The 14,046-nt window shown below is 41.7% G+C and overlaps 1 protein-coding gene across 11 annotated transcripts in view; it reads left to right on the top strand.

The window, feature by feature from the left end:
* Positions 1 to 14,046, top strand: part of LOC106081495 (dystrophin, isoforms A/C/F/G/H) — a 1,057,252-nt gene that overhangs the window by 199,804 nt on the left and 843,402 nt on the right. The gene's annotated exons all lie outside the window — the stretch shown is intronic.

Genomic DNA, 14,046 nt, shown 5'->3' with positions numbered 1-14,046 from the left:
GCAATTTTCATCCGATCGTCTTCAAATTTGTTATGGGCATGTCTTTCGGCCTAGAGACGAAGCCTATTGGAATTGGAAAAAATCGGTTCAGATTTGGATATAGCTCCCATATATATGTTCGTCTGATTTGCAGTAATAATGCAATAAAATAGTCATAGATTTTCTTTTGACTCTCGATTTGGATTTGGATATAGCTCCCATAAATATGTTCGTCCGATTTTCGGTAATACAGCAATAAAATGGTTATTTGTCGGCCAATTCCCTTGAAATTTGGTAGGAAGGATTTCCTTATGACTCCCAATATTACTGGTGAATTTCATAGAAATCGGTTCAGATTTGGATATAGCTCCCATATATATGTTCGTCCGATTTCCGGTAATACAGCAATACAATGGTCATTTGTTGGCCAATTCTCTTGAAATTTGGTAGGAAGGATTTCCTTATGACTCCCAATATTACTGGTGAATTTCATAGAAATCGGTTCAGATTTGGATAAAGCTCCCATATATGTGTTCGTCCGATTTTCAGTAATAACGCAATAAAGTGGTCATTTGTTGGCCAATTCTCTTGAAATTTGGTAGGAAGGATTTCCTTATGACTCCCAATATTACTGGTGAATTTCATAGAAATCGGTTCAGATTTGGATATAGCGCCCATATATATGTTCGTCCGATTTTGTGTAATAATGCAATAAAGTGGTCATTTGTTAACCGATTCTCTCGAAATTTAGCAGGAAGGATTTTATTATGACTCCCAATATTACTGGTGAACTTCATAGAAATCGGTTCAGATTTGGATATAGCTCCCATATATGTGTTCGACCGATTCTCTCGCCCGATTTTAACCTCTGGATTCACACCAAGCGCATTTACTAACCCATCTTGCCAAAATTTTGCAAAACGCTTTCTCGACGACTGCCAGAGTATCGGTTCAGATTTATGTATAGCTCTCATATATATGTTGGTCCGATTTTGAGAAATATTGCAAGAAAGTGCTCAGTTTAAAATGGATTCTTTCGAAATTTTGCAGAAAGGATTTTCTTATGACTTTCGATATTACTGGTGAATTTCATAGGAATCGGCCCAGATTTAGATATAGCTGTCATACATATATCGTCAGATTTTCACCCCAAAAGCCACTGCAAGCGCATTGTTTGACCAATCTTGCCAAAATTTTGCACAACGCTTTCCTCGACGACTACCACATTATCTGAGAAGTTATCGAAATCGGGTTAGAATTAGATATAGCTCCTATATATATGTTCGTCAGATTTTGGGCAACTTGCAATAATGTTGTCAGTTGTTAACCGTAGTTATTACGATTTGAACATATTTGCTCGCCGAGGTCCATCAAAATTGGTTCAGAATTGGATATAGCTCCCACATTGTACTTATAGGATAGGTGTAGGGTATTATACAGTCGGCACCGCCCAACTTTTGTCCTTCCTTACTGGTGTTAAATGTCTTTTCAATTTTAATTTATGAAAAATTGTTAATTTACAGATTACAGTGTATTTTTACAGAATATTCTTTTCGATCAAATATTTTCCAACATTTTTCGTTGCTTGGCATAAAACTCAATTCGCCATAATCTTCTATTTCTACGCTGTATATGCGAAGAAACTCAAACAAAAACTTATTATTTATGACATTTTTATGGCCGCACATTTGTGCTCAGCTCTTGGAAATCCCAATCTTTTCCCATTTTGAAGCACCATTATTTTCTAATTTACAACAGCAAGAATTGCTAAAAATAAAATCAATATCATATATTTCTTTTAAATGAGTTTATTCCGTGTTCGGGGGGAGTATGAAACGTGCTTAAAATGAACTTTTTGCAACCCAAAAAAGAATATTGAATTGATGCACTTAAAAAAGTTTCATGTCTCTTCCAAGAGACTACTCCAAGTTATGAAAAAAGAAAAAAAGTCGACAAGTGACGCTGCAACCCAAGGGGAATTATGCAGACGTTGGTGTTGATTTGATTGATGATTTATGTAGTTGATTCACCAATTTTGTCAACCTGTGATGCAACATTGATTTGTGTTATCAGCTATCGAGATGAGCATTGGTAGGAGTATTATTTTTATACTTAAGCAGCTCGAAGGTCAGAGATGGTCTATATTTAAGATTACTCTACACCACTAATGTGGTACATGGTATTATAACTTAGTGCCTTTGCTGGTAACACCTAGAAGGTATAGAGTTAGATCTATAGATCAGTCAAATAGCATTTCACAGGTTTCCTAGATCGCGATTTCGTTTGGCATCACACCAAACTCATCGGTAGTATATGTCAAAATGGTATGTCTTCTAGGCTTTGTAGCTCAGCAAGAAAGAAAATAATTCCTTCCATCACTTCCTACCATGAGGCTCTTTTTCCCTGCAGAAGTGGTTTCAACCAGCAACTTAAGGTTTGAAGGCGGCATCTCTGAATCGTGTGCCATATATAGGCAAGGCAGCCTGTAATGAGACTTATTTATTTCAAGGCTGGCTACTACTGAATCTTCAGTGCTTAGCGACGAAAGAAGAAAAACATTTAGAATACTCTTTGCTCTTGCCTGCTCTGTGTCTCCCATTCCCCGTACCCTTGAGTACTTTATATCCCGGAATTCTTAGTCCACGAACCATCCTCCACACACCCATGGTTCCTGGATAATAACCACGTCAAATCCCTCTGCAATCAGGAGGACTCATAGTGCCGCCTAGGCGGCCTTACAATGGTGGAGATTTATCTGCAGAAACTGCTGCGTTCATGCAGGAGTTCATCCTCACAAGATGCGTTAAATCTTATTAAGATGAGCTTCCGTACGCATCCAGGGGCAGGTGAGAAAGCAGTGGAACCACTCTTACTCAGAACAGAGGACACTTGTAGGGTGGACGATTCCTCCTTAGAGACCTTGAGTCCAGTCCAACCGGATGACCCACCCACACAGGGCTTGTCGGTTCCCGTTTCGATGCCTTCCGTTCCTGCCACGATTGTGGCAAGGAGATTTTCAGTCTCCTGCAATCCGCCACCTAGGAGGCCACCGTAGCGCAGAGGTTAGCATGTCCGCCTTTGACGCTGAACGCCTGGGTTCGAATCCTGGCGAGAGAGCCTGGTTCCACACCGGGTGCCTGGTGTGGATCTGATTTTTTTTCTATCAGCCAACACTCTGGGAATGTCCCCTATGAATGCAGTGCATTGCGTTGGCGAGAGGAAATTAGGAATTGGAGAGGGGGAAAGGATGTAGTGCTTATTGACATTTGTCTTAATTAGTCGATTCCACATACGAACGGCAGGAAGTCGATTCCACATACGAACGGTTCGGGCGAAATAAGAATTCTCTCTATAATGCATTGTGCAGTCTGCTGGCCAATCATTTAAAAAAGGGGGTGTGAGAGTGTGAGTTCCTGGAATGTCTAGTATCCCTGACATACATCCTTACATCAGGAATAAGAAGACGAATATCAGACGAACACACACCATGAAAGTACCCATAGAACAGCGCCAAACAACCCACATTGGTACGATGATGAAGGGAGGCAATAGAGTTGGATAATCCACTGTCACCAATCAAAGCCATCGCTCTCCTCTGTACGCGGTTCAGTAGCTCCAGAGATGATTTTGGATCTCCAGCCCATACATGTGAGTTGTACTCCATTTCGGCCTTATGAATGTGGTGTAGATGTTAAGAAGATCAGACGGAGTGAAGTAATTCTTACACCGTTTAAGGAAGCCTAAACACTTGAATGCTTCTTTCGACACTTCGAATACATGTTTAGCCCAACGGACATCACTTTGTATTGCCCAGAACATCAAGAGCTTCTGATTGCTCAACATCTACACCGTTGATAGACAAAGATGATCGTAATGGATCAGCGAATCGTTTGTGTGACAACAAGCAGCACTGAGTCTTCCGTGCATTCAAATCTACTCGATTCATTCGACCCCACTCAGAAATGGCCAGCAAATCCTGACAGAGTGTATCGTCCATAACCCGCCTCTTGTCCTCAATCTCTCGCAGACTTGGCCTATGGTCGAATGAGTACGAATGACAGTGATTACTGTCATCCGCAAATGAGTAGATCGGATTCGATGTACAGATCGTTGATGAAAATTAGAAAAAGAGAAGGAGAAAGAGAAAGTAACAGTGCCCTGGGCTACACCTGCGGTCAATTTGTGCTCATTGGATGAGAACCCATCTATAAAGAGTCGAGTAGTGCGATCTCTGAGAAAGGTCGAAATAAATCGAACGAAGCCATTTCTTGATATAACTTGATATAACTCCATTAGCATAATAGTTCTTATTCAATATTCTTTGTTTGCCTAAAAAGAGTTACCGCGCATTGAACTTGTCAAATGCGATCCATGAATTGGGTTGCCCAAAAAGTAATTGCGGATTTTTTAAAAGAAAATAAATGCATTTTTAATAAATCTTAGAATGAACTTTAATCAAATAAACTTTTTTACACTATTTTTCTAAAGCAAGCTAAAAGTAACATCTGATAACTGACAGAAGAAAGAATGCAATTACAGAGTCACAAGCTGTGAAAAAATTTGTCAACGCCGACTATATGAAAAATCCGCAATTACTTTTTGGGCAACCCAATATAAAAGATTCGGCCCGGCCAAATAGAATAGCGTTTGCCTCGATCTTCTGCGCTCATTCTAAAATCTCTGTCCTTAAAACTCAAACCGGTCATCCCACCAGTGACGTTTTAGTAGCAAACAACATGCTACGGTCTGATACTATCATTGCAGCCGTTGAGTCTCTGAAGTCAATTCTAAGACAACTATGGGGCTTCAGATTCACTCCGATCTAACAAATTGCTTGTATGAACCGATATATATTTGTGATAAATGCAGCAAATATATCTTCTTTTTTACTTCCTATTTCTTGTATTTGGCATTTAAACTTATCTAATGTCTGATATCTAGCACACTGAATACACCTTTGTCCCTAAATCTGTTAATTTATCGACATATTTTCATACATCCTGGTTCGACTATCCGTTTCATATCATTTCGATTTTTTTCATAAATGCAACAAACCAATCATTCTAAGGCGGTTTTAATTACTCCAGAAGCATAGCACAGCACAACACAGCACTTGCCTCACACATCGAACTCTGACATTTCTCAATTGATTGATGGATTGTATTTTAATCATACCATAAGTCTTTTCAATTCAGCTGCGTCATAGGCGCATCTAAAAATAATCGATTTCAGTTGTGAATGCCAGACCTCCCCACTATGGCAAACGTGTGCCATGCGATTTCATTCCTTCATGCTGCCAAAATCCAAAAACATTGGTGAATGCTGCTGATGATGATGATGTCGGTTTTAATTGATTTCAATTTGTTTTCCTATTTATCTCTGATTGTGCCGCTAAATTTTGTATCCATTAAAAAAAAAGAAAAATGTTTTCAACATCAACCGCATTTTTCAATTTGTACACGAAAATATTTAAGTCAATGGGACAGCTGGGGGTGAGCATGAAATTTGCATCGTGCGTAACATTTTCCGAAACAAGTGGAATTTCTAAGATGCATGTGAACTATATCTGCGCCATGTTTGGTTGATTTTGGTGCGAAAACAGACGACAAGAAAATGTTTAATGTGGTAGTGTTAGGATATAGCCTACCTAGTGTGTTTATTATTTTTTTTTTTTTTTATTTTTGAATAAATTCTAATTAAGACCAAAATTCTTTTAAAATATTTCTGCACAATGGGCTGAACTTTATTTACATTTTGTGTTACCATGATTGATGGTGTTTCTGGTGGGTGTACTCACAAAGTGGGGTATGGTGGTGGGTGTACTCATAAAGTTTGATCCTCTAGCTGAACGTAGATAAGATTTCTATGCGCCTTGATCTTCCGCGCTTTCTCTCCAATTTCCGACATCTTAAACCAAATTTTCTATGCTATATGGTGCTATAATGCTATATGGTGTTGTGGTCTGGTGGACAGCGTTTCAAAAGTCCACCTACTGCTCAATACTTAATCGAATCCAAAGGATGCCTTGTTTGTGCATCACTGAGGACGACATCATCTGATGCACTGAATTTAATGCTACATCTTATGAGTCTGGACATTGCGGCTAGACAAATTGCAGCGACCATTGCCATGAGGTTAAGGGAGCTTTCATATGGCGGCTACGGACACTGTGTTATCCTTGACACAATATCAGACGTTCCAGGCAGTGTGGATTACACCCTCCCTACCCTACACCTATTGATAAAAATTACTGCACCACTAGTCCTGATAGAACTGATTGGAACTACGATATCACTGGTTACAGAAGTTACATAGACTTCTAATCGGATCGGTCCAAACTAAACGCCCAGTTGGGCTTTGGGGTGTTCTCTAAAGATTTAGAACTGGTCATATCGAAAAGTTTACCCGACCACTGCAGTGTTTATCAAGCGGAGATCCTTGCAATTAAGGAAGTTGGGAGTGGCTAAGATATAATGTCATTACGACGATTGGCATAAATTTCCTGGGATATCGCTGAGCCTCAGAGATATCCCAGGAAATTGTAAAGCGGACGAGCTTGCGAGCCTTAGAAATTCCCTACACATTCCAGGAATACTGGAACCTGTGGGTATGCCTCTAGCGACATATAAGCTAAGTTTTCAGGACCAGACCCGAAGAACAACGAATGATGGATGGTCACAAAGAGGGGGCTGTGAACATTCCAAAACTATGTGGCCTAATCTAGATTTGAAGAGGTCTACCGCTTTGCTGTCATTGGCTAGAACAGACATCTCTGTCATTGTGTCCGTCATGACACGTCACTGTCTAATCGGAAAACATGCTGACAGACTGAAGGTTGCCAGCAACGACTTTTGCAGATGCTGTGAGGACATCGAAGAAGAGGAGACTATAGAACATCTTCTGTCCCGCTCTAGCAGTCAGAACGAGTTCCACATTAGGTTCTCATTTCCTGTCTGATTTAGCGGATGTGAACATTCGCAAGTTGTTGGGCTTTATACATCGATTTGGATTTGGATTTGGTTCAACGGTAGGAACTAGAAGTCATCTTCCTTCTTCTGTTCCTGTGGTATTCCCAATGTACGAAAAAGTTTAAGTGAATCTTATGGCCACTTAAACCTGACCTAACCTAACCTTAACCAAATTTGTATATCATTTCGGTATTACGATTATTACACCTCCAAATATTGGTCTAGGACGATTCAGCCCTGTCCATCCGTTTGTCTGTCGAACCCAATTTGACGTTCTAAGTGCCCAGAAGTGGAATTTTAAAGTGACTTCCAACAACCATGTCTGCAATCAAGATATCGTAATACCCACAAGATCTGCATTTATGGAGACGCCATCGGTGATACAGTCAACGAGGAAAAGATAGTGTGGGCGATTCGCGAATTTCCACCATTTAAATCGGCAAGCCCAGCAAGGCAAGTTATGCGACCCTAAAAGCCTGCAGACCTATAGGCCTTACTTCTTTCATCTCAAAACCATGCAACTAATTGTGGATACCATGACAAAGAGTAGGACCGTACAATCGTCAGCATATGATACGATCAATGCCATTTGGTGGGGTGGAATAGAGAAAAGGTAATGGTTTAACTGCGCTGCGGATATTACTCACCTTGGGGAACTCCTATTAAACTCTACGGATTTTCGACTTCTAATCTCTACACTTCACAAACGACTGGCAACTACACAGATAATTCATGACGCAGCGTTTCAGGCCTGCCTGAAGGGATGCATTGGCGATGTTCTCAAATAGTTTGCAATGCCTAACCGTGCCGAATGCTTTGATAGTTCCAGTGCTACGAGAACCGTCGAAGCCACGGCAAATGTGTGTGGTGATGGCATACAAAGCAGTTGTTGTGCTGAAGCATATTTTCTACTGGTAAGAACAGAGTTTCACTCTATGGTGTTTCGACTTCTTATCCCTTAATTCCACAAAAGACTGGCAACCACACATATAATTCATGATGCAGTATTTCAGGCCTGACTGGAGGAACATGTTGGCGATATCCTCAAATAGTTTGTCATGTCTGACCGAATGCTTGTCGAAGTCTTTCGATAGGTCCAGTGCCACGAAGACCGTTTTGCAAAGTGACATGGGCTAATTTAAGCCGCGACATATTTTCGATGTGATGGCATGCAAAGCAGTTGTTGTGCCATGTGGTCTTCCAAATCCATGCGGATGCTCGGCGAATGCAAATTTTTCAAAGAGGCTCGGCAGTAGTAGTCTCTCAAGCGTATTGGGTATTGGTTAAAGCGGAGAGGTCGGTCTTTACGCTTACCCCTAGCTCGGGTCCTTTTCAGGCGACTAAAGCCCGACCCTCTGCCCATCTTCCACACTTTAATAGTGCTCAAACACAGATTGAGTTCAGTTGTAAGGTACTCGACTCCAGGTAGATCCAGACTCTTCAGCATCTGTGAAGAGATGCCATGGGGGCTCAGCGCCTTGGAAGACTTGGCGCCACTGATGATATTTTAACTTCATCCACGGTAAATTTTAAGGGCTGTGCATCGGCTTGGAGACTACGGATACGATGGTTGGCTCTGTTCCTAGCCTTGTCACTCTCGGGATGTTCAATAAAGTAACGGTTGACTGACGCATCTCTTCGGCTCAGTTACAGTTACGTCGCCATAGGTTACCGAGGTCCTGTCATCCCTTCTTACAAGGTTCGAGGGTGACTTAACAGTAGGCCACAGATTGCCTAAACTAGTACCAAAGTAACATTGCCCCAAGTGTTCCAGCCTCAATTCCGCTTATGTTCGTTGACTACCCTGTTTATTTCCCGACTCAGTTCTGTTGTGGTTAGTGAGATCCGTGCAACGAATCCCATCACACTTGTGTGGGAGTACCACTGCCTGCGCCGAGAAATTGGGCAATACTTGGGGTATTCGACCATCTGATCAAAAGCGATCAGCTGCTGCGTTAATGGTGTCTCTTAATTTTTACTCAGCATTTAGTTTTTTAATGTGGGTGTTGTCAGCTCACTGAAGCGGAGATTGGTATACTCTCTGAAGCAGGACCAATAGGCCTTTATCTGATTTATAAACTTTCGGTGCTCAGAGGTTGTGAAGTCAATTGGTAGGTCGATAGTGACCATTGTGGAGAATTTGTCTGGAGCAATGTATATGACGGCCTGGTAGGATACCTCACTGAGCAGAACAGATACAATGGAAATGTCTGGCGAGCTGCTGCACCTTTTTGTAAACCTAAAGGGAACATCCTCATTCACCGCGTAGAACGTGGAGCCTTCAATCTGCTCGGCCAAAGCTATGCCTCGCTGGTCGTTTTCTAGAGGAGAATGCCATAAAGCTGGATGCGCATTAAAGTCTGCTAGAACCAGACGATTATGGCCAGACAGTAGACCACTTATGACGGGCTTGTAAGCCTGCCCGTTAATTGGGACACAGTAACCAACCGGTGGTATGTACACGTTGTATAGCTCTATCTCGGCAGTACCGGACCTGACTGTTATCCCCATGCACTACATGTAGGGGTCACTTGCGCCAGGTGCAGGCGATATGGGTCTATACTGAAAGGAATTGACAACTGTGCAAGCTGCAGGTGTTGGTCAGCTTTGTCTCCTGGATCGCTGCAACCAATATATTCTTCCGACTCATAAAATCCACAATCTCGACGATCTTGCCACGGAGACTACTGCAATTCAATTGCAAAAATGATACACTTCTCGGCACTGGCCTATCAATATTGGGGATGGGATGCTGTTGAGACCACTGCATCTCAATTGCAAAAATGATACATTTCTCGGCACTGGCCTGGAAATATTGGGGCTGAGATGCTGTTGTTGCATATATTGCCCCACGGGAGAGGTAAGTCTGGCGACGAGGACGCTTGTGACCTGCTCCTGTCTATGTTCGCACAGCACCTTGCAACATATTCAGTATGACTATACGGGAGTGACGTAAGGCCAGAGCAAAATCGGGAATATACTCTCTCCATGCACTGGTTACACCTCACCGAAACCGACCGATGATAGAGGCGGTTCCGGCAAACCGAACAGAACCAGGTTCCGGGGTTCTTTTCAATCCCGTCACGGACCAGAAGCGTGCGGAGAAGGCACTGCGGCATGTGCCACTCGTATGACGAAAATAGGACGAACACGTACACTGAGGCGGCAGCCCTTGCCGATGAAAGATTTCATCGAATCAATCCGCTGAGTACAACAAGGTGCCATGGGACTGACGTCGACGTGCGGAGAAGGCACTCCGTCATATGCCGTTCCCATGACGAAAAAGGACAAACACGTACATTGAGGCGGCAGCCCTTGCCGATGAAAGATTCCATCGGATCAATCCGGTGCATACAACCGGCTGCAATGGGACTGACTTCGACGTGCGCAGAAGGCACTCCGGGATGTGCCACTCCCATGACGAAGAAAGGATGAACACGTACATTGAGGCGGCAGCCCTTGCCGATGAAAGATTCCATCGGATCAATTCGGTGTATACAACCAGCTGCCATGGGACTAAGGTCGATGTCACTTGTGACCCACTGCTGTCTATGTTTGCACAATACCTTGCAACATATTTATGAATGCACCCAGCCACCCACATGCACTGGTTACCTCACCGATACCTACGGATGATGAAGGAAATTCTAGCAAACCAAACAGTGCCAGGGTTCGGGGTTCTCTTCTCTCCCGGTACGGACCAGAAGCTTGCGGAGATGTGCCTCTCTCATGTACCCCTCTCACAGGTACCCTCTCCATAGGAATCTTAACGTTACCGATTAGTTTCATGGAAATCGGTTCATATTTGAATGAAACTATCAAAAAAACCTCTGTCAAAATCTATCAAACTCGGGTCAGTTTGATAAGAGGCGTTATTATAGTGATACCGCAAAATATGCGCTAATTGTGTAGTTGTGAAGGATTTTTTCCTTCCTTTACTTTTTAATGGTCCGTCTTGTGCTTCACCTCCATATACCAATACAAGAGCCAAATCTTTCCTTACATTTCACTATTCCCACCCACTGTGGCTAATTACTACAATTTTGTCCGAAAATAAAATCATGGGAGCGTGACACACATTACTGCCCCTCCGGCGCAAGAGTGAGTAGGAAATCAAACACTTGACGCTTGGACCGGTGGAAATGCTCAAAAACAAAGTAAATTTGTACTTTTTTGTTTGGTTTTTGAAAATCTATTTATTTAAAGACAATGTTTTTTGACTTGGACTAAAAATAAATATAAACAATCAAGCAAAGTGGCAGACAAAAAGACAACACAATTAAGGCGATGAATCGAATGCGAAGAAGAGTGTCGGAGGCGATTATAGCCAATCATGTTGTAGAAATTTCCCAATATTTGCACGCCTCACAGAGAAAGAACGAGCGAGCGAGCGAACTAAGAATTTCAATCTCAATCTCGATCCAGATGCTAGACAGTGGACGCCACTCGGTGTCTGCATTATGCTAATGAACCGAAAGAGAGGAGAGAGTGAGCAAGATTTTCCCCCAAGACATACACGAGGTGGTGAAAATTTCTGTTTTTCCTTATAAACAAAATTCAGTCAATATTTTGAAAGCGTAACAAACGAGTGGCGGTGTGAATTTCGGCAAAAAAAACTGTTTTCCAAACGGCTTTTTATCTCATATTTTATTTTGTTTGAAAACAAAAATTGAAGAAAATCGCATTCATATGAGATTTTCCAATTAAAAAAATTCTTTATACGAAGATTTGAAAGGAAAAGTGTTAAAAGTCATATCCTATATTTTGCGCTGCCAAGCATAAAATAAGATTCCATTCGGTGTTGGATTGTTGTGAAAAGTTTTCTGTGCAAAACGTTTTTGAAAGTTTCCACTTTTATCAGTTTTTCCACTTTTCCATCAGCCAAACAAATGCAATTCTGTTGGCTTGCACAAAGCGTTAGTAAATTAAATGTGTATATGTGTGAGTGCAAGTGTAGTTGTGTTTGAGTCTCGTGGCTTTATGTTGGCATCCACAGTTCGTGCATCGTTTTATCGTTTTTTTGCAGTTTTCAAGTGCTTCCGTAAAAGTTTTATTTGTCACCGATAACTTAGAATAGAAACTGGAAATTTGAGTTTTTTTTTTATTTTTGTTATGGTTGTAGTTTATATATCCGCGTGAAAATTTGTGATCCTTTGCATAATTCATTTTCGTAGAAAAATTTTACCATTGTTGTGTTTTGGTGTCTCAACATTTGCTTTGTTGAACTTCTCTGAATATTGCTACGAGGTGTTTTGTGTCATATAAGGTACATATATTAAAAAAATTTATGACACTAAAAATGCTATAAATTTTTTTTCTTAAATTTTAAGATTTTTTCATTATGGCAATAATCTCTCATCATGTGCTCCAATGCTTATAAATGGAAAAAATGTAATAATTGACCGTTTATTTAACTTTCTTGACTGAATCAAGGGCAACGTTTTTATCACTACAGTCAAAATAATGCAGCAAAACTTATTCTGTTGCAATATACCCACAGCATTGCGATATTTTTCAAATTGCAGCGCCATATTTTGCTGCGGAGTTGAAGTTCGTGACATAATTGAGACAAATGCAAATTTGCCCATGATCATTCTAATAAGGAACAGAGACAAACTTCTCACATATCAATGGTGCTGTCCGATTCAAGATTTAAGCTCAATGATAAGTGGACTCCTTATCATTATAGCCGAGTCTGAACGGCGTACCGCAGTGCGACACCTCTTTGGAGAGAAGTTTTTACATGGGTGTCATGCCATTCTTATACCCTGCACCATAGGATGGGGGTATACTAATTTAGTCATTCGGTTTGTAACACCTTGAAAACACCACCTTCTTGGTCGTCGTGACATTTTAAGTCGAATTAGCCATGTCCGTCCGTCTGTCCGTCCGTCCGTCCGTCCGTCCGTCCGTCCGTCCGTCTGTCTGTCGAAAGCACGCTAACTTTTGAAGGAGTAGAGCTAGCCGCTTGAAATTTTGCACAAATATTTCTTATTGGTGTAGGTCGGTTGGGTCAAATCGGCCTCTAGAGGGCGCAAATCTCATCCGATTTGATTGAAATTTAGCTAGTGTTTTGATATCACTTCCAACAACGGCGTTAAGCAAGGTCTAAATCGGTCCATAACCTAATATAGCTGCCATATAAACCGATCTTGGGTCTTGACTTCTTGAGCCTCTAGATGGCGCAATTCTCTTCTGATTTGACTGAAAATTTGCAGATAGCGTTTTGATATCAATTCCAACAACTGTGCGAAGTATGGTTCAACTTGGTTCATAACCTGATATAGCTGCTATATAAACCGATCTGGGATCTTGAGTTCTTGAGCCTCTAGAGAGAGCAATTCTCATCCGATTTGGCACAAATTTTGTACAACGTCTTCTCCCATGGCCTTCAACATACGTGTGCAATATGGTCTGAATAAGGGATAAGGATCGGAACCAGCTATGCAGAAAGGCCGAAAGGTTTTTTTTTTGTGAACCCAGAAAAGATCGAAATCTGCTTGTTCTCAAGGAAGACAAGGGTGGGCAAATTTAACGTACCACGTTATCTCAATAGAACGATTTCAATATCTGACAAGGTCTAATACTTAGGTATGATCTTAGAGAAGAAATTGAAGTGGAAGTTTCACATGCAAGAACATACTAAGTAGGCTCACAGATGTTGGGCACTATGTAGACACGAAATGGGGCCCAAATCCGAGGATAGTCCACTCGCCCTACAGGAGCGTGATTGGACCAATACTTACTTATGCCTCTATAGTTTGGTGGACTGAGTTGGAAAAAAGTGTCTTGTTGTAATGGCATAGGCGGAGCGATGATGTCCACGCCCACTAGGGCACTGGAGACTATTCTAGATATCCGGGCCATAGACATAGAATGGGAGGGGAGAATAGATACAGGAAATGATCATGTCATACTATTGCGGTATAATCGAGGCGACGATAGAAAACCTGGAAGGAATGGAAGAGGTTTCCGATTGGATACTTGAGACGAAACGGAGTGCGGATCCTGCTGCCAGCGGCACAGCCTTGGACTGACGGAACCCTAGTATTGCCACTGAAAGTTCATGTTACACGGATGGATCAAAGCTAGAGGACAG

This window comes from Stomoxys calcitrans, chromosome 2 (genome assembly GCF_963082655.1).
Source record: "Stomoxys calcitrans chromosome 2, idStoCalc2.1, whole genome shotgun sequence".
Classification (NCBI taxonomy): domain Eukaryota; kingdom Metazoa; phylum Arthropoda; class Insecta; order Diptera; family Muscidae; genus Stomoxys; species Stomoxys calcitrans.
The sequence above is the reverse complement of the archived record's forward strand: the minus strand, read 5'-3'. Positions and strand labels throughout refer to the sequence as shown.